At 41.0% G+C, this 22064-nt stretch overlaps 3 long non-coding RNA genes across 4 annotated transcripts; all 3 read right to left on the bottom strand.

The window, feature by feature from the left end:
• Window positions 1-6854: 6854 nt before the first annotated feature.
• Window positions 6855-10540, bottom strand: LOC308392317. The gene is made up of 3 exons (XR_013970793.1): window positions 10316-10540; window positions 8915-9030; window positions 6855-7917 (listed from the first exon to the last, which is right to left on the bottom strand). It is a non-coding gene; the product is annotated as an uncharacterized lncRNA (long non-coding RNA).
• Window positions 10541-12517: 1977 nt separating this feature from the next.
• LOC308391878 lies at window positions 12518-16170 on the bottom strand. 2 transcript variants are annotated; one of them, XR_013970712.1, is made up of 3 exons: window positions 15983-16170; window positions 14578-14693; window positions 12518-13579 (listed from the first exon to the last, which is right to left on the bottom strand). It is a non-coding gene; the product is annotated as an uncharacterized lncRNA (long non-coding RNA). The 2 variants fall into 2 exon arrangements; XR_013970713.1 differs by lacking the exon at window positions 15983-16170 and having other exon boundaries at window positions 14578-15950.
• A 2020-nt stretch (window positions 16171-18190) lies between these two features.
• Window positions 18191-21874, bottom strand: LOC308391851. Its single transcript, XR_013970707.1, has 3 exons — window positions 21650-21874; window positions 20251-20366; window positions 18191-19251 (listed from the first exon to the last, which is right to left on the bottom strand). It is a non-coding gene; the product is annotated as an uncharacterized lncRNA (long non-coding RNA).
• Between the last annotated feature and the right edge of the window lie 190 nt (window positions 21875-22064).

Here is a 22064-nt window from a genome sequence, read left to right on the forward strand (position 1 = left end):
GGCGGACTCCCTCAGACATCGGTGCGTTGGTGGTTCTTTGTGTCTGGGGGTGGGCGTCCAGGTACACACCGGCTCACTCCTTGGCGGCCGCTTATCGGGGCCTGGAGCCTGGGGTTCGCTCGGGCCACTTCGGAGGTGGGGTCACTCAGGCACAGCTGGCTGCCGGCGGAGCTCACGGGCGCGTCACTGCAACTCCCCCTGGCTTCTGCTCCGCGGCTGCTGAATGAGCCCTCATCTGGGACTCTCCTTAGCTCTTACTGGGACAGTGGCGCAGCTGCCCCTCTGTGGGTCTTCCTTGGTCTCTTGTGTTCTGGGGGCCTCTGGATGTCTGGAGTTTTGATCTCCTCCATACCTGCTTGATACCATAAAGGACGGGGCTGTGGCTCCCCACACTCCCTAGCAGATCATTACATGGAGAAACCTTTGGAATGCAAGCATGCTGATCCACACAGGTATGCACACAAGTGTACACATGGGTATTCACAGACGCGGACTACAGCTTTCTTGGCCTCTGCCTCAAAGCACATTGTGCGCTGTCTATCTTGCGTGCTGCACAATATCGTTTATTACTTAGTAACTATTGATATCTACTGCTAGCTAGTTTATTGTGATGGTGTTTTTTTTTTCCTTATTATGTTGCTCTTTGTTGTTTGCTTTCTCTTCTGTTTTTTTTCTCCATACAGGTGACCCAGGTGTTTTTTTGTTTGTTTGTTTGTTTTTCTCTCTTCCCCCCCTTCTCACCGTCTCTTCTCCCCTTTGGTTTTCTTTCTCTCCCTCTCTTTCTTTCATTCTTTCCCCCTGTCCTATCCCACAGTCATGTCTGTCCCGTTTGTAGCAACTGAAAATAAAATAAATTCATAATTATAATAAAGGTCAATCAAATGGACCAATATGGCAAGGCCATGATGATCCACTTGGTAAAATAAATCCGCTTGGCATCTTTCTTGGCCTTAAGACAACAATTCTGATGGCTATAGATCCAAACGGGACAAAAACAAACAAACAAACAAAAAAAAAAAAACAATAACGAGTGACTGTAAAATGATACCCACTGCAACAGCATAGTAACTTTTTGTATGTGTGTGTGGTTCTGGCTTTGCTGAGGATAGTTACAAGCACAACAGCACTGGATGCTCAGAAATGGCTGTGCACTTCATCCTCTTCTCTCCGACAGAATCGTCTGTTGTATTATTAGGATTTATTCACGTCTTGTTGCTATGCATTGTGTGTTTTTTGTACTGATGTTCACGCTGTGCTTATCTCCTCCTGGTGATAAATACCGGGGTGATGGAGAAATGAGAACACAATGTACCTATCCTTCTCTATTGCCTGTGGTGCTGGAAAAATACAGCTTGGTTAAGTGACCCTTTAATCCAGAAGGGGGCAGCACTACATCGTGTCAAACTGGTTTAATATGAACTTTAGCCAGCCTAAATCCTGTTTGTCTGTGTGAGCATGTGGAAATAACTGGTGTTAAGTTTAAAAGGAGAGAAGTGAAAATAAGATTTAATAATCAATGAAAAAGTGGACTTACATGGTAATGTTAATGAAGTTGTCAGCCCACTGATATGGATGGAAATATTTTGCTTTTAATATAAGGTTTTAAAAGAGAAAGAAAGAAAGAAAGTGGATTCATTTTGTTGTTTTATTGTGTATCAGTATAAGCGTGTGCCAGAAACACACCACAGAATTTATAGTCTTAGCTTATTTGCAAAGGCCCGTGGCCTTTAAAATACATGAAACTCAACCACAAACACAGAGGTAGTACAACACACAGTCTGCACAATACAGCTCACAACTGAACAACAGCAAAGTTGGCAAGTCACAAGAAAACCATTGAATAGAGAGCAGCAGATCATCCATAATTGCATTGCTCAGAGTTTCAGGTGTAAATGATCTCAGTCAAAATCCAGACAAACAGCGGTTTGCCGAAATGGGGATTTACATAGAGCCCTTTATACTCCTCACTGGTTGCTCATCATGTTTCTGAGTACAGTCATCTTAAGGGTAACTAAGCACCTGAGGAGCCTGATCATGTGATAATTTGCATACCCTGCATCCTATTTAAAGCATTAAATTTTGGCTCCTGAGCTTAGCTGTGCAGTATGATTCTCAATGGCATAGATGAAGTTGCTTGAAACATTCCTTAGAGATTTTGCTCCATATTAACATCATAGCAACCACTAATGCAAATCTCCCATTTCACACCATCCCGAGGGTGCTCAGTGGACTGCGATGGTTACTGTGGAGACCACTTGAGTACAATGAGTAAATGGTCTGGTTCTTATATAGCGCTTTTCTACTCTTCTGAGCACTCAAAGCACTTTACACAACTTGTGCATTCACCCAAGCACATTTTTCCTAGGTGCTTTCTAACTGACATTCACACACATTCATACTCCGATGAATGCATCGGAGAGCAATGTCGGGTTAGTATCTTGCCCAAGGATATTTGGCATGCAGACTAGGGGAAGCCAGGAATCGAACCACCAACCTTCCAATCAGTAGATGACCTGCTCTACCACCTGAGCTACAGCCACCCTGTCAGTTTGCTGTCATGTTCAAAAAAAATAGTTACAAATGATCTGACCTTTATGACATAGTGTAATCCTGGTTGAAGCAGCCATCAGACAGTACACAGTACTTTATGACCACAGTGCACTGTGGTCTGTAACAATACTCAGGCAGGCTGTGGTGCTTAAATGATGCTCAGTTGGTATGAAGAGGCCCAAAGTGTTCCCCACCACCATTACAGGGTGACCGTGGCTCAGGGGGTTGGGAATCGCATCTGTAACTGGAAGGTCGCCGGTTCGATCCCTGGGCTCTCTGTCCTGGTCATTGTGTCCTTGGGCAAGACACTTTACCCTACTTGCCTACTGGTGTTGGCCAGAGGGGCCGATGGCGCGATATGGCAGCCTCGCTTCTGTCAGTCTGCCCCAGGGCAGCTGTGGCTACAACTGTAGCTTGCCTCCACCAGTGTGTGAATGAATAGTGGTATTGTAAAGCGCTTTGGGTGCCTAGAAAAGCGCTATATAAATCCAATCCATTATTATTATTATCAACAAGCTGAACTGTTGATACAAGTTGTTTACACCAAATTGTGACTCTCTTCTGCTGCTGTAGCCACCTGCTTCAAGGTTCAGTGTGATGTGCATTTAGAGATGCTCTTCTGCATACCTTGGTTATAACAAGTGGTTATTTGAGCTACTGTTGTATTCCTATGAGGTCAAAGCCGTCCGTAAAACCTATTCTGAGATTGATATGTGAGGAAAATCCCAGTAGATCAGCAGTTTCTGTAATATTCAGACCAGCTGGTCTGGCAGCAACAACTATTCCATGTTCAGAGTCACTTAAATCACCTTTTTTGCCTATTCTGATGCTCAATTTGAACTGCAACATGCCTAAATGCAGCTCTGTGGCTGATGTTAGAGTCCTAATCTATGCTTTTTTTACACATGACCTTTGAATTTCTTTATTTCCAGATAAAGAGTGGGGTAATGACAGATTAAAAATCAAGATAAAGGCTAATCGATCAGGAAATAAGTGACTAATCATCCAAGATTTAATTTGAAGAAGTTTAACATAAGTTTTAATATAAGAATGAGCGTTATCAAAAAATAAACGAAAAAGAGGCTATGGTTAGAACTGGAGGATCAATTGCTGGAGTAAAATAAAAAGTATATGTAAAAGGACATGGGTACAGTGTCCATTTATCCAACATCAAATGCAATAAATCACAATAAGAAGGCACACCGCGTTGTAAGCACGTGGATGATTTTATTTACAATATTTTCTTGTGCAGCTGCCTTGTCCCATTACAGCACACTGCTCTCCTGTTAGACCCCAGCATCCTACTGAAGCAGGGAAGGCGTGACCAGGTAATGGAGAACAGCTGTGTGGGTCAGCCTGCTCTAACACCACACCCTGAACTAGCTGCTCCACCCCTTCCCCTAGAGCTGAGCTACAAACCACACCCCACCACAGTGGGTCCATATAGTAGAATAAACAACCATGACAAATATACCAGTTAAGGTTAATTTACCCATAAGTTCCATTCCAAACAGTTCAACAGGCTCAGTTGCCTATCTGGGGGAAGAGGACAGTGTTGCATTACTATTAATGTATTTGAAAACTGTTCCAAGTGTTTAAGTGTTTGATTTCCTTCTATTGGAATAGATCTTTTTTCCTCAATTCACCTCAATCCACTAATGTTGACACTGAGCTCTCAGCTTATCTCTTGATTGCAAACCTTTCCCTGCTGACTGTCTGGTCAGAATAGCAGATTTGTTTAAACTCAAGAAGATCCCACAAAGTTTCTGGAGAACCCCTAGCCACTTATCTAAGAGTTAGTGCAACGTGACTGTATCACCAAATGTCTGGAAATCTAATTGTACTTTACAAAGCTTCACTTGTCCTCACTTTTACATTTTAGAGATGCCTTTTTGAATGAGAGTGGTTGCTGATCAATGGGCATGAGAATTTGCATAATTATGATGAATAAACTGACTTCTCAGCCCATTGTTCCTTCAGTGGGCTGGTTTCAGTCATTATGCAAATCTCCAAAAGTTGATTCTGTTCATCTGGACGTAGCGTTTTGTGGGAGAAACGTTTCGTCACTCATCCAAGTGACTTCTTCGGTCTCAGCTGACTGCAGGTTTCCCCAATCTTATAAACAGTACATTTGCATAATGACTGAAACCAGCCCACTGAAGGAACAAAGGGCTTGACAGCTAAAGCAATGCTAAGATTTACACGGAAACGATCAGCGGACATCGTTAAAGTACTATTGGTCTACATTCTTCTTCTATGGTAGCAGCCTGGGCAGAGTAACAGCCAACTTTAAACTGCGCCATCTGTTGGCACAAATTACAATACAAAACATTATTGCGACAACACGTTTTTTGGGGAAAATAACAGAGATTGAAACTTTATTGATAATTTGTCCAAGTTGAAAAATGCCCTCCTCCAAAAATATCGTGTGACAACCTCATTGCCTTACAGAATTATGACGTCACACACATGTAGAATCTTACCACCATTCTGATCCTTTGATCCTTTGATCCAAAAACCTATAAATAGCGGTGAAGAGCAACGACTTTTAGTCCGTTTCTCGCAGCATTGATGTGTGCAGCATTGAACCGTTCGCCAGAAAAGCCTTTTGAAATATTTGGATCCTTTGCAATTCTAACTGTATCCAGACCCAACATGTCTCAAACAAATCCAAAGGGACAAGAAGTTGACCCCTACACTCTTCCCTGGGATGAGCCACTAGACTCTTCCCTTTCCTCTCTTCCTTGGTGTGACCAAGTGGAACTAGAGGAAAAGCGTTTGGAAGAAATGGAGGATGAAGCGCTCAGAAACACAGAGAAGATGAAGTTCTTGATGGAGGAAAATGAGCAAAAGAGCGCTCAACTAAAAAAGTTGTCATGCCAGCTTCAAGAAAAGGAAGCTATTATTGAGGAGAAACAACAAGATCTCCATGACATGGACAAAAAGAACCAGGAGCTCCAAGGAAAGCTTGATGAAGCCCTGCAACAAAATAAAAAACTTGTCCAAGAGAAGAAACAAGACGCCACGAAGAAGAGAGGGCTGCACAGCAATCTCCAAGAAATGGAGCTAATGTACAGTGTATACAAAAAAAAGCTTGATCACACACTGCAAGAAAATGAAAAGCTTCTGCAAGAGAAAAGGCAACAGGAGTTAAAAGAGAGAGAAATGCATTCCAAGCTTCAGAGTATCAAGCAACACAATGAAAGCTTGCAAGGAAAGCTTCATGAAGCTCTGCAACAAAATAGAAAACTCCTCCAAGAGAAGAAAGAAGATGGCATGAAGAAGAGAGGGCTGCACTCCAATCTCCGAGACATGGAGCTAATGTACAGTGTTGACAAAAAAAGGCTTGATCGCACAGAGCAAGCAAATGAGAAGCTCCTCGAAGAGAAAAGGGAACAAGAAATCAAACAAAAAGAAATGGATTCCAATCTGCAGAGCATCAAGCAACAAAATGAAAGCTTGCAAGGAAAGCTTGATGAAGCTCTGCGACAAAATAAAGAAATCCTTCAAGAGAAAGAGCAGCTGGACAGAAAGCAGGGAGACATGGAGTGCCAACTCCAGCTCATGGAGGGAAACGACAGGATGCTGCAGGTAAAGTTGGATGAGACACTGCACAAATATCAAGACCTGCTTCAAGAGAGAGAACAGCTGGTCAGTAAGCAGCGAGAAGAAAAACTTCTTCTCCGGGAGTTTGAGAAGAAAAACCTAAACCTGCAAGAACTTTACAACAAAATGAAGTTCAAAGCATCTGAGCTGGAAGGAGAAAATGAAAAACTACAAAAACAGGAGGCAACATCTAAAGTGCTGAAAGAAAGGTTGGAAGAAAAACAAGCCGAAAAAGAAGAAGTGGTGAAAAAATGCAACAAGCTGCAGAAGCAAAACACTGAAAAAATCGAGGAGCTGGTCCTCATCCTCGAGAAAAAGCAGAAAAAGAAAAAACGCTTCTTCTGGAGGAAGAACACTCCTTCTTTCACTACTGCCAATGTCACCTCTTCTTCCCCCACCTCTATTCCAGCTTAATTCCCCCCCCCCCCTTAACTACTAACACCTCTCCCATCTCCCCCATCTCCCTCCCCTCTCTTCACAGTCACCCCCCAACCAGTCCCGACAGTTGACTGCCCCCTCTAGAGCCTGGTTCTGTCATAGGTTTCTTCCTTTAAAGGGAGTTTTTCCTATCCACTGTCGCCTCGTGCTTGCTCAGAGGGGATTGTTGGGGTTTTCTCTCCTCTCTCCCTTTACATCCCACCCACCCCCACCTTTTCTTTTTTCTTAATAATTGAACAATAAAAACAATTGGCCGCTAATTAAATGTGTCAAATCAATGTCTTTATTCAAGAATACAAGAAATGGGTAATAGCTGCATGTGTGTTTGTGTGTGTGCATAATATGCATACTTTACGTGTTGGATCCAAATCCCACAAGGAATTAAATAAAACAAGAAGACAAACAAAAACAAATATTTCTCTCCCTTCCCAGGTCAGGAATCAGGATGAGGAAGAAATGAGGTCAGATCAGTGCAGGTTTTTGCACTACTGACATAAAGTTTCTGCTGATTAAAAAAAAAGTATGTCGATATTTCTGAAATACATTTGCAAACAAATAACTTTGACAACTTGTGTTTTTTCATAAAAGAAAAATCAGAGAGCAGAGCTGGTAAAACAGCTTAGCTCCGCAGGTTACAGGAGATCAGATGCCAAATACTTTTCATGACAGTCTTCGTTATTGCATAAATCTCCCCTTTTATCATTGATCAGTAAATCACTGCATATACATTCATCTAACCGTTATAATTTCATGAGGAAAGATTCTCAGATGACTGAATGGCGGTTTTAGTAAATGTTGAACTTTATTGTGATTTCTATTTTTAGAATCAATAGCACACATTTTGATTTAGTTTTGCAAGCTGCTGATTTCACACAGATCCACTGCCCAAACGTGCCTTTGAGTTTTTCATCATTTAACAAGAATAGGCTCAGGCAATCATTGTGTAATTAGGCTTTGGGAAGGTCTGGGGACAGGTATGATGGTGGTGGTTTTAAAGCACTGTGGCACAACCGCTTGACTCAGGGAGATGTTAAAGATGCCTGCTAGGACATCAGTCAGCTGGTCAGCACGGGCTCTGAGCACGCGTCCAGGTATATTGTCTGGTCCAGCAGCTTTGTGTGGGTTGACTTTAGTGAGAGTCCTTCTCACACTGGCCGTGGACAGGGACAGCACTTGGTTGTCTGGCAAGGGGGTGGCCCTCTATAGTCCGTCTTGCGTCCCATTTAAACAAGTGCGTGTTCACACTGCCCCTGGATGTCCTGGCCTCTGAGGTTAAGGTGTACGGCTCCTGGTTGTCAACTGACCAATTTATCATGGCAAAGCCTGTGGTGGACAAAAGATAAGAGGCTGATGATAAAAATGATGCATGCACGCCTTATGACCTACAGCATGTGCAGTTAACACAGCTAAATGGCTGTGAAATTGTAAAATTACTTTTGAAATAAAGCTATTCAAAGTCAATTAACTGTGACTATAATAATAGCAATGTTAGCCAGCAAACAACGTTAGCACTAATTAAAATAAGCTGCTAGGTGATGTTACTGTTTCAAGTTCTCTCATTGTTTGACATGTAGGGCAGATATTTTGGTGACACTGAGATTAGCCAGACACTAAACAGCAGTGTAATATCAACGCTAGATTAGATGTTTTCTAATCCGATAAAATGACATTATTCCTGTTTATAGAAGATGTTTGTCGTCTGTTTGTTTGACTGACAGGAACAGGAAATAGTGGTTGGAAATTACTGTTGGTGTTACATGAGGGTAAAGAAGGGCTTTAAGCACCTGGGTAAAAACTGGACCCATGATGAAACACTACAACAAGTACAACATATTCTCCAGTTTTAATATGTGACCATACTGTGCAGACTGCTGATGAGTTACACGGTTACATTTCATTAATCATTGTTAAACTAAAGTGGTAAGCAGTTACTTTATCCTTTCACTTAAAATTTCCAGGAAAAACACGACCTTGGCTACTTTTGTGCTTACATTTGATCTATGCTGGGTCACTACTTTTGCACTATAATGCTGCTGCTGACACCTTGGTTCACACTGACAATTAGAAAAAAGCTGATAGGAAAAGAAGGATGGAAAATGCCTGGAATTTAGTTACACTTGCAAATACTGCTTCCTCCAAACTGCAAGCATCAATAAAATGTTACAGTATTGTTTTCTATATCTGTGCATATATCCTTATTGGTAGTTTTCTCGAAATAGAAGATCTTCATTTAAAAAAAAAAAAATCTCTGATAACATTGCTGAAGCTAGCGCCCACCCCTACTGCACGTACTGCAAATATAAAACTGATATATACTTACATCATGAAGCAGTTGATGTCTGGTTTCTGACAAATACAGTAAAGAGGTGCGTTCTCCCCCTCCATACCAGTGTTCTCAGGCACTGGTACATGGTCAGTGTCAGACACTTCACTGTCCTACAACATACCACATAGGACCACATTAGAAATGACATGTATGTAGACATGCTAATTATACCTGGCTAAATGGATGCAGTAACAAAATGTTACTTAACTACTCTAGTTATTAGTTTCCAGATGTGTGCAGTTGCTCCAGTCTTACTGACAGTATACTGTTTCAAACACCAGTGCCAACATTTTATTTTTTAAATCTTAGTATGATTCTGCACCAAGACTTGTGGCCTGTTGCTCAGTAACTTATTGTCTGACTACATTAACTACAGTTCATAAACATCATTCATTTTCTCCTACTTATTTTATTCAGGTTGTATTCCAGCTGTCATAGGGCAAAAGTACACCCTGGACAGGTCGCCAGTCTGTTGGAGGGTTATTAGAGAGACTCAGACAACCACTCACACCAACAGCCAACTAACCTAACCCCGCGCATGTCTTTGGAGTTCAACACCAGACTGGCCGAATCACAGATAAGCAGGGTGTCTGTGCTGCAGAGCACAGCTGTGTCAGAGACTCTCGACATCAATGTAGCGTTAAGGATGCGGAGCGATGGGTGCACTAACGTAATGAAATTATGAGAGTGATCGTCATTGTCTCTATGCTGTTGCGCTCTTATTCGTATTACTGAAACCATATATCTATTCTAGCTCACCCTAAAACTGTGGAGAAAATTGATCTGTTAATAAACGTGGTCAATTATTTGGGAATGTTCTGGCAAGAACGTCGCATTCTTCCGGTGGGGAAACTAATCATAATAATAATAATAATAATAATAATAATAATAATAATAATGACAACAATAATAAATATAATCACCGGTAAAGTCAGTTAGCGAACACTACTGGCATGTAATGCCAATGACGACCATTTCACAAACTGTCGAAAATGCTCAAAATGTTGTCGGCACCAAAAGTGAAGGGCTGACAGTTGTGTTTATATACGAACCGTAAGCGCTAATGTTGGTTATCATCAGCTAAAGCGAGGAAGTTTGACACTTGCAGAGGCAGTGAACACAGAGAGAGCTTAAAAACGCATTGTGGGGTTTTTTAGTCTTTGCTTCGTTGCTTTGGGATTTTTTTTTATTTTTTTTTTTGCATTAAGACGTTGCCCACAAAATTACAGATATAACGGTGATTTAGCTGCTCGTTGGATAAACCCATGGACCTTAGAAAAGATCAACACTACTCGGATGTAAGCACCCGTGTATAACACAATAGGCAAAATTACGCTTGCTAACCTTTCCACATCACAGGCTTCACATTAAATAAACATTTTTTCAAATACTCACCATGATCTGAGACCGTTTAAATATTTTGTTACTCTGAAAATATGGCAGTATGAAGCTAAACCTTTAGCTTGACGGCTAAAGCAATGCTAAGATTTCCACGGAAACGATCAGCGGACATCGTTAAAGTACTATTGGTCTACATTCTTCTTCTATGGTAGCAGCCTGGGCAGAGTAACAGCCAACTTTAAACTGCGCCATCTGTTGGCACAAATTACAATAGAAAACATTATTGCGACAACACGTTTTTGGGGAAAATAACAGAGATTGAAACTTTATTGATAATTTGTCCAAGTTGAAAAATGCCCTCCTCCAAAAATATCGTGTGACAACCTCATTGCCTTACAGAATTATGACGTCACACACATGTAGAATCTTACCACCATTCTGATCCTTTGATCCTTTGATCCAAAAACCTATAAATAGCGGTGAAGAGCAACGACTTTTAGTCCGTTTCTCGCAGCATTGATGTGTGCAGCATTGAACCGTTCGCCAAAAAAGCCTTTTGAAATATTTGGATCCTTTGCAATTCTAACTGTATCCAGACCCAAGATGTCTCAAACAAATCCAAAGGGACAAGAAGTTGACCCCTACACTCTTCCCTGGGATGAGCCACTAGACTCTTCCCTTTCCTCTCTTCCTTGGTGTGACCAAGTGGAACTAGAGGAAAAGCGTTTGGAAGAAATGGAGGATGAAGCGCTCAGAAACACAGAGAAGATGAAGTTCTTGATGGAGGAAAATGAGCAAAAGAGCGCTCAACTAAAAAAGTTGTCATGCCAGCTTCAAGAAAAGGAAGCTATTATTGAGGAGAAACAACAAGATCTCCATGACATGGACAAAAAGAACCAGGAGCTCCAAGGAAAGCTTGATGAAGCCCTGCAACAAAATAAAAAACTTGTCCAAGAGAAGAAACAAGACGCCACGAAGAAGAGAGGGCTGCACAGCAATCTCCAAGAAATGGAGCTAATGTACAGTGTATACAAAAAAAAGCTTGATCACACACTGCAAGAAAATGAAAAGCTTCTGCAAGAGAAAAGGCAACAGGAGTTAAAAGAGAGAGAAATGCATTCCAAGCTTCAGAGTATCAAGCAACACAATGAAAGCTTGCAAGGAAAGCTTCATGAAGCTCTGCAACAAAATAGAAAACTCCTCCAAGAGAAGAAAGAAGATGGCATGAAGAAGAGAGGGCTGCACTCCAATCTCCGAGACATGGAGCTAATGTACAGTGTTGACAAAAAAAGGCTTGATCGCACAGAGCAAGCAAATGAGAAGCTCCTCAAAGAGAAAAGGGAACAAGAAATCAAACAAAAAGAAATGGATTCCAATCTGCAGAGCATCAAGCAACAAAATGAAAGCTTGCAAGGAAAGCTTGATGAAGCTCTGCGACAAAATAAAGAAATCCTTCAAGAGAAAGAGCAGCTGGACAGAAAGCAGGGAGACATGGAGTGCCAACTCCAGCTCATGGAGGGAAACGACAGGATGCTGCAGGTAAAGTTGGATGAGACACTGCACAAATATCAAGACCTGCTTCAAGAAAGAGAACAGCTGGTCAGTAAGCAGCGAGAAGAAAAACTTCTTCTCCAGGAGTTTGAGAAGAAAAAACAAAACCTGCAAGAACTTTACAACAAAATGAAGTTCAAAGCATCTGAGCTGGAAGGAGAAAATGAAAAACTACAAAAACAGGAGGCAACATCTAAAGTGCTGAAAGAAAGGTTGGAAGAAAAACAAGCCGAAAAAGAAGAAGTGGTGAAAAAATGCAACAAGCTGCAGAAGCAAAACACTGAAAAAATCGAGGAGCTGGTCCTCATCCTCGAGAAAAAGCAGAAAAAGAAAAAACGCTTCTTCTGGAGGAAGAACACTCCTTCTTTCACTACTGCCAATGTCACCTCTTCTTCCCCCACCTCTATTCCAGCTTAATTCCCCCCCCCCCCCCCCTTAACTACTAACACCTCTCCCATCTCCCCCATCTCCCTCCCCTCTCTTCACAGTCACCCCCCAACCAGTCCCGACAGTTGACTGCCCCCTCTAGAGCCTGGTTCTGTCATAGGTTTCTTCCTTTAAAGGGAGTTTTTCCTATCCACTGTCGCCTCGTGCTTGCTCAGAGGGGATTGTTGGGGTTTTCTCTCCTCTCTCCCTTTACATCCCACCCACCCCCACCTTTTCTTTTTTCTTAATAATTGAACAATAAAAACAATTGGCCGCTAATTAAATGTGTCAAATCAATGTCTTTATTCAAGAATACAAGAAATGGGTAATAGCTGCATGTGTGTTTGTGTGTGTGCATAATATGCATACTTTACATGTTGGATCCAAATCCCACAAGGAATTAAATAAAACAAGAAGACAAACAAAAACAAATATTTCTCTCCCTTCCCAGGTCAGGAATCAGGATGAGGAAGAAATGAGGTCAGATCAGTGCAGGTTTTTGCACTACTGACATAAAGTTTCTGCTGATTAAAAAAAAGTATGTCGATATTTCTGAAATACATTTGCAAACAAATAACTTTGACAACTTGTGTTTTTTCATAAAAGAAAAATCAGAGAGCAGAGCTGGTAAAACAGCTTAGCTCCGCAGGTTACAGGAGATCAGATGCCAAATACTTTTCATGACAGTCTTCGTTATTGCATAAATCTCCCCTTTTATCATTGATCAGTAAATCACTGCATATACATTCATCTAACCGTTATAATTTCATGAGGAAAGATTCTCAGATGACTGAATGGCGGTTTTAGTAAATGTTGAACTTTATTGTGATTTCTATTTTTAGAATCAATAGCACACATTTTGATTTAGTTTTGCAAGCTGCTGATTTCACACAGATCCACTGCCCAAACGTGCCTTTGAGTTTTTCATCATTTAACAAGAATAGGCTCAGGCAATCATTGTGTAATTAGGCTTTGGGAAGGTCTGGGGACAGGTATGATGGTGGTGGTTTTAAAGCACTGTGGCACAACCGCTTGACTCAGGGAGATGTTAAAGATGCCTGCTAGGACATCAGTCAGCTGGTCAGCACGGGCTCTGAGCACGCGTCCAGGTATATTGTCTGGTCCAGCAGCTTTGTGTGGGTTGACTTTAGTGAGAGTCCTTCTCACACTGGCCGTGGACAGGGACAGCACTTGGTTGTCTGGCAAGGGGGTGGCCCTCTATAGTCCGTCTTGCGTCCCATTTAAACAAGTGCGTGTTCACACTGCCCCTGGATGTCCTGGCCTCTGAGGTTAAGGTGTACGGCTCCTGGTTGTCAACTGACCAATTTATCATGGCAAAGCCTGTGGTGGACAAAAGATAAGAGGCTGATGATAAAAATGATCCATGCACGCCTTATGACCTACAGCATGTGCAGTTAACACAGCTAAATGGCTGTGAAATTGTAAAATTACTTTTGAAATAAAGCTATTCAAAGTCAATTAACTGTGACTATAATAATAGCAATGTTAGCCAGCAAACACAACGTTAGCACTAATTAAAATAAGCTGCTAGGTGATGTTACTGTTTCAAGTTCTCTCATTGTTTGACATGTAGGGCAGATATTTTGGTGACACTGAGATTAGCCAGACACTAAACAGCAGTGTAATATCAACGCTAGATTAGATGTTTTCTAATCCGATAAAATGACATTATTCCTGTTTATAGAAGATGTTTGTCGTCTGTTTGTTTGACTGACAGGAACAGGAAATAGTGGTTGGAAATTACTGTTGGTGTTACATGAGGGTAAAGAAGGGCTTTAAGCACCTGGGTAAAAACTGGACCCATGATGAAACACTACAACAAGTACAACATATTCTCCAGTTTTAATATGTGACCATACTGTGCAGACTGCTGATGAGTTACACGGTTACATTTCATTAATCATTGTTAAACTAAAGTGGTAAGCAGTTACTTTATCCTTTCACTTAAAATTTCCAGGAAAAACACGACCTTGGCTACTTTTGTGCTTACATTTGATCTATGCTGGGTCACTACTTTTGCACTATAATGCTGCTGCTGACACCTTGGTTCACACTGACAATTAGAAAAAAGCTGATAGGAAAAGAAGGATGGAAAATGCCTGGAATTTAGTTACACTTGCAAATACTGCTTCCTCCAAACTGCAAGCATCAATAAAATGTTACAGTATTGTTTTCTATATCTGTGCATATATCCTTATTGGTAGTTTTCTCGAAATAGAAGATCTTCATTTAAAAAAAAAAAATCTCTGATAACATTGCTGAAGCTAGCGCCCACCCCTACTGCACGTACTGCAAATATAAAACTGATATATACTTACATCATGAAGCAGTTGATGTCTGGTTTCTGACAAATACAGTAAAGAGGTGCGTTCTCCCCCTCCATACCAGTGTTCTCAGGCACTGGTACATGGTCAGTGTCAGACACTTCACTGTCCTACAACATACCACATAGGACCACATTAGAAATGACATGTATGTAGACATGCTAATTATACCTGGCTAAATGGATGCAGTAACAAAATGTTACTTAACTACTCTAGTTATTAGTTTCCAGATGTGTGCAGTTGCTCCAGTCTTACTGACAGTATACTGTTTCAAACACCAGTGCCAACATTTTATTTTTTAAATCTTAGTATGATTCTGCACCAAGACTTGTGGCCTGTTGCTCGGTAACTTATTGTCTGACTACATTAACTACAGTTCATAAACATCATTCATTTTCTCCTACTTATTTTATTCAGGTTGTATTCCAGCTGTCATAGGGCAAAAGTACACCCTGGACAGGTCGCCAGTCTGTTGGAGGGTTATTAGAGAGACTCAGACAACCACTCACACCAACAGCCAACTAACCTAACCCCGCGCATGTCTTTGGAGTTCAACACCAGACTGGCCGAATCACAGATAAGCAGGGTGTCTGTGCTGCAGAGCACAGCTGTGTCAGAGACTCTCGACATCAATGTAGCGTTAAGGATGCGGAGCGATGGGTGCACTAACGTAATGAAATTATGAGAGTGATCGTCATTGTCTCTATGCTGTTGCGCTCTTATTCGTATTACTGAAACCATATATCTATTCTAGCTCACCCTAAAACTGTGGAGAAAATTGATCTGTTAATAAACGTGGTCAATTATTTGGGAATGTTCTGGCAAGAACGTCGCATTCTTCCGGTGGGGAAACTAATCATAATAATAATAATAATAATAATAATAATAATAATAATAATAATAATGACAACAATAATAAATATAATCACCGGTAAAGTCAGTTAGCGAACACTACTGGCATGTAATGCCAATGACGACCATTTCACAAACTGTCGAAAATGCTCAAAATGTTGTCGGCACCAAAAGTGAAGGGCTGACAGTTGTGTTTATATACGAACCGTAAGCGCTAATGTTGGTTAGCATCAGCTAAAGCGAGGAAGTTTGACACTTGCAGAGGCAGTGAACGCAGAGAGAGCTTAAAAACGCATTGTGTGGTTTTTTAGTCTTTGCTTCGTTGCTTTGGGATATTTTTTTTTTTTTTTTGCATTAAGACGTTGCCCACAAAATTACAGATATAACGGTGATTTAGCTGCTCGTTGGATAAACCCATGGACCTTAGAAAAGATCAACACTACTCGGATGTAAGCACCCGTGTATAACACAATAGGCAAAATTACGCTTGCTAACCTTTCCACATCACAGGCTTCACATTAAATAAACATTTTTTTCAAATACTCACCATGATCTGAGACCGTTTAAATATTTTGTTACTCTGAAAATATGGCAGTATGAAGCTAAACCTTTAGCTTGACGGCTAAAGCAATGCTAAGATTTCCACGGAAACGATCAGCGGACATCGTTAAAGTACTATTGGTCTACATTCTTCTTCTATGGTAGCAGCCTGGGCAGAGTAACAGCCAACTTTAAACTGCGCCATCTGTTGGCACAAATTACAATAGAAAACATTATTGCGACAACACGTTTTTGGGGAAAATAACAGAGATTGAAACTTTATTGATAATTTGTCCAAGTTGAAAAATGCCCTCCTCCAAAAATATCATGTGACAACCTCATTGCCTTACAGAATTATGACGTCACACACATGTAGAATCTTACCACCATTCTGATCCTTTGATCCTTTGATCCAAAAACCTATAAATAGCGGTGAAGAGCAACGACTTTTAGTCCGTTTCTCGCAGCATTGATGTGTGCAGCATTGAACCGTTCGCCAAAAAAGCCTTTTGAAATATTTGGATCCTTTGCAATTCTAACTGTATCCAGACCCAACATGTCTCAAACAAATCCAAAGGGACAAGAAGTTGACCCCTACACTCTTCCCTGGGATGAGCCACTAGACTCTTCCCTTTCCTCTCTTCCTTGGTGTGACCAAGTGGAACTAGAGGAAAAGCGTTTGGAAGAAATGGAGGATGAAGCGCTCAGAAACACAGAGAAGATGAAGTTCTTGATGGAGGAAAATGAGCAAAAGAGCGCTCAACTAAAAAAGTTGTCATGCCAGCTTCAAGAAAAGGAAGCTATTATTGAGGAGAAACAACAAGATCTCCATGACATGGACAAAAAGAACCAGGAGCTCCAAGGAAAGCTTGATGAAGCCCTGCAACAAAATAAAAAACTTGTCCAAGAGAAGAAACAAGACGCCACGAAGAAGAGAGGGCTGCACAGCAATCTCCAAGAAATGGAGCTAATGTACAGTGTATACAAAAAAAAGCTTGATCACACACTGCAAGAAAATGAAAAGCTTCTGCAAGAGAAAAGGCAACAGGAGTTAAAAGAGAGAGAAATGCATTCCAAGCTTCAGAGTATCAAGCAACACAATGAAAGCTTGCAAGGAAAGCTTCATGAAGCTCTGCAACAAAATAGAAAACTCCTCCAAGAGAAGAAAGAAGATGGCATGAAGAAGAGAGGGCTGCACTCCAATCTCCGAGACATGGAGCTAATGTACAGTGTTGACAAAAAAAGGCTTGATCGCACAGAGCAAGCAAATGAGAAGCTCCTCAAAGAGAAAAGGGAACAAGAAATCAAACAAAAAGAAATGGATTCCAATCTGCAGAGCATCAAGCAACAAAATGAAAGCTTGCAAGGAAAGCTTGATGAAGCTCTGCGACAAAATAAAGAAATCCTTCAAGAGAAAGAGCAGCTGGACAGAAAGCAGGGAGACATGGAGTGCCAACTCCAGCTCATGGAGGGAAACGACAGGATGCTGCAGGTAAAGTTGGATGAGACACTGCACAAATATCAAGACCTGCTTCAAGAGAGAGAACAGCTGGTCAGTAAGCAGCGAGAAGAAAAACTTCTTCTCCGGGAGTTTGAGAAGAAAAACCTAAACCTGCAAGAACTTTACAACAAAATGAAGTTCAAAGCATCTGAGCTGGAAGGAGAAAATGAAAAACTACAAAAACAGGAGGCAACATCTAAAGTGCTGAAAGAAAGGTTGGAAGAAAAACAAGCCGAAAAAGAAGAAGTGGTGAAAAAATGCAACAAGCTGCAGAAGCAAAACACTGAAAAAATCGAGGAGCTGGTCCTCATCCTCGAGAAAAAGCAGAAAAAGAAAAAACGCTTCTTCTGGAGGAAGAACACTCCTTCTTTCACTACTGCCAATGTCACCTCTTCTTCCCCCACCTCTATTCCAGCTTAATTCCCCCCCCCCCCCCCCCCCCCCTTAACTACTAACACCTCTCCCATCTCCCCCATCTCCCTCCCCTCTCTTCACAGTCACCCCCCAACCAGTCCCGACAGTTGACTGCCCCCTCTAGAGCCTGGTTCTGTCATAGGTTTCTTCCTTTAAAGGGAGTTTTTCCTATCCACTGTCGCCTCGTGCTTGCTCAGAGGGGATTGTTGGGGTTTTCTCTCCTCTCTCCCTTTACATCCCACCCACCCCCACCTTTTCTTTTTTCTTAATAATTGAACAATAAAAACAATTGGCCGCTAATTAAATGTGTCAAATCAATGTCTTTATTCAAGAATACAAGAAATGGGTAATAGCTGCATGTGTGTTTGTGTGTGTGCATAATATGCATACTTTACGTGTTGGATCCAAATCCCACAAGGAATTAAATAAAACAAGAAGACAAACAAAAACAAATATTTCTCTCCCTTCCCAGGTCAGGAATCAGGATGAGGAAGAAATGAGGTCAGATCAGTGCAGGTTTTTGCACTACTGACATAAAGTTTCTGCTGATTAAAAAAAGTATGTCGATATTTCTGAAATACATTTGCAAACAAATAACTTTGACAACTTGTGTTTTTTCATAAAAGAAAAATCAGAGAGCAGAGCTGGTAAAACAGCTTAGCTCCGCAGGTTACAGGAGATCAGATGCCAAATACTTTTCATGACAGTCTTCGTTATTGCATAAATCTCCCCTTTTATCATTGATCAGTAAATCACTGCATATACATTCATCTAACCGTTATAATTTCATGAGGAAAGATTCTCAGATGACTGAATGGCGGTTTTAGTAAATGTTGAACTTTATTGTGATTTCTATTTTTAGAATCAATAGCACACATTTTGATTTAGTTTTGCAAGCTGCTGATTTCACACAGATCCACTGCCCAAACGTGCCTTTGAGTTTTTCATCATTTAACAAGAATAGGCTCAGGCAATCATTGTGTAATTAGGCTTTGGGAAGGTCTGGGGACAGGTATGATGGTGGTGGTTTTAAAGCACTGTGGCACAACCGCTTGACTCAGGGAGATGTTAAAGATGCCTGCTAGGACATCAGTCAGCTGGTCAGCACGGGCTCTGAGCACGCGTCCAGGTATATTGTCTGGTCCAGCAGCTTTGTGTGGGTTGACTTTAGTGAGAGTCCTTCTCACACTGGCCGTGGACAGGGACAGCACTTGGTTGTCTGGCAAGGGGGTGGCCCTCTATAGTCCGTCTTGCGTCCCATTTAAACAAGTGCGTGTTCACACTGCCCCTGGATGTCCTGGCCTCTGAGGTTAAGGTGTACGGCTCCTGGTTGTCAACTGACCAATTTATCATGGCAAAGCCTGTGGTGGACAAAAGATAAGAGGCTGATGATAAAAATGATCCATGCACGCCTTATGACCTACAGCATGTGCAGTTAACACAGCTAAATGGCTGTGAAATTGTAAAATTACTTTTGAAATAAAGCTATTCAAAGTCAATTAACTGTGACTATAATAATAGCAATGTTAGCCAGCAAACACAACGTTAGCACTAATTAAAATAAGCTGCTAGGTGATGTTACTGTTTCAAGTTCTCTCATTGTTTGACATGTAGGGCAGATATTTTGGTGACACTGAGATTAGCCAGACACTAAACAGCAGTGTAATATCAACGCTAGATTAGATGTTTTCTAATCCGATAAAATGACATTATTCCTGTTTATAGAAGATGTTTGTCGTCTGTTTGTTTGACTGACAGGAACAGGAAATAGTGGTTGGAAATTACTGTTGGTGTTACATGAGGGTAAAGAAGGGCTTTAAGCACCTGGGTAAAAACTGGACCCATGATGAAACACTACAACAAGTACAACATATTCTCCAGTTTTAATATGTGACCATACTGTGCAGACTGCTGATGAGTTACACGGTTACATTTCATTAATCATTGTTAAACTAAAGTGGTAAGCAGTTACTTTATCCTTTCACTTAAAATTTCCAGGAAAAACACGACCTTGGCTACTTTTGTGCTTACATTTGATCTATGCTGGGTCACTACTTTTGCACTATAATGCTGCTGCTGACACCTTGGTTCACACTGACAATTAGAAAAAAGCTGATAGGAAAAGAAGGATGGAAAATGCCTGGAATTTAGTTACACTTGCAAATACTGCTTCCTCCAAACTGCAAGCATCAATAAAATGTTACAGTATTGTTTTCTATATCTGTGCATATATCCTTATTGGTAGTTTTCTCGAAATAGAAGATCTTCATTTAAAAAAAAAAAAATCTCTGATAACATTGCTGAAGCTAGCGCCCACCCCTACTGCACGTACTGCAAATATAAAACTGATATATACTTACATCATGAAGCAGTTGATGTCTGGTTTCTGACAAATACAGTAAAGAGGTGCGTTCTCCCCCTCCATACCAGTGTTCTCAGGCACTGGTACATGGTCAGTGTCAGACACTTCACTGTCCTACAACATACCACATAGGACCACATTAGAAATGACATGTATGTAGACATGCTAATTATACCTGGCTAAATGGATGCAGTAACAAAATGTTACTTAACTACTCTAGTTATTAGTTTCCAGATGTGTGCAGTTGCTCCAGTCTTACTGACAGTATACTGTTTCAAACACCAGTGCCAACATTTTATTTTTTAAATCTTAGTATGATTCTGCACCAAGACTTGTGGCCTGTTGCTCAGTAACTTATTGTCTGACTACATTAACTACAGTTCATAAACATCATTCATTTTCTCCTACTTATTTTATTCAGGTTGTATTCCAGCTGTCATAGGGCAAAAGTACACCCTGGACAGGTCGCCAGTCTGTTGGAGGGTTATTAGAGAGACTCAGACAACCACTCACACCAACAGCCAACTAACCTAACCCCGCGCATGTCTTTGGAGTTCAACACCAGACTGGCCGAATCACAGATAAGCAGGGTGTCTGTGCTGCAGAGCACAGCTGTGTCAGAGACTCTTGACATCAATGTAGCGTTAAGGATGCGGAGCGATGGGTGCACTAACGTAATGAAATTATGAGAGTGATCGTCATTGTCTCTATGCTGTTGCGCTCTTATTCGTATTACTGAAACCATATATCTATTCTAGCTCACCCTAAAACTGTGGAGAAAATTGATCTGTTAATAAACGTGGTCAATTATTTGGGAATGTTCTGGCAAGAACGTCGCATTCTTCCGGTGGGGAAACTAATCATAATACATAATAATTATAATAATAATAATAATAATAATAATGACAACAATAATAAATATAATCACCGGTAAAGTCAGTTAGCGAACACTACTGGCATGTAATGCCAATGACGACCATTTCACAAACTGTCGAAAATGCTCAAAATGTTGTCGGCACCAAAAGTGAAGGGCTGACAGTTGTGTTTATATACGAACCGTAAGCGCTAATGTTGGTTAGCATCAGCTAAAACGAGGAAGTTTGACACTTGCAGAGGCAGTGAACGCAGAGAGAGCTTAAAAACGCATTGTGTGGTTTTTTAGTCTTTGCTTCGTTGCTTTGGGATATTTTTTTTTTTTTTTTGCATTAAGACGTTGCCCACAAAATTACAGATATAACGGTGATTTAGCTGCTCGTTGGATAAACCCATGGACCTTAGAAAAGATCAACACTACTCGGATGTAAGCACCCGTGTATAACACAATAGGCAAAATTACGCTTGCTAACCTTTCCACATCACAGGCTTCACATTAAATAAACATTTTTTCAAATACTCACCATGATCTGAGACCGTTTAAATATTTTGTTACTCTGAAAATATGGCAGTATGAAGCTAAACCTTTAGCTTGACGGCTAAAGCAATGCTAAGATTTCCACGGAAACGATCAGCGGACATCGTTAAAGTACTATTGGTCTACATTCTTCTTCTATGGTAGCAGCCTGGGCAGAGTAACAGCCAACTTTAAACTGCGCCATCTGTTGGCACAAATTACAATAGAAAACATTATTGCGACAACACGTTTTTGGGGAAAATAACAGAGATTGAAACTTTATTGATAATTTGTCCAAGTTGAAAAATGCCCTCCTCCAAAAATATCGTGTGACAACCTCATTGCCTTACAGAATTATGACGTCACACACATGTAGAATCTTACCACCATTCTGATCCTTTGATCCTTTGATCCAAAAACCT

This window comes from Rhamphochromis sp. 'chilingali' (genome assembly GCF_963969265.1).
Source record: "Rhamphochromis sp. 'chilingali' genome assembly, chromosome: 2".
In the NCBI taxonomy this organism is placed as follows: Eukaryota; Metazoa; Chordata; class Actinopteri; order Cichliformes; family Cichlidae; genus Rhamphochromis; species Rhamphochromis sp. 'chilingali'.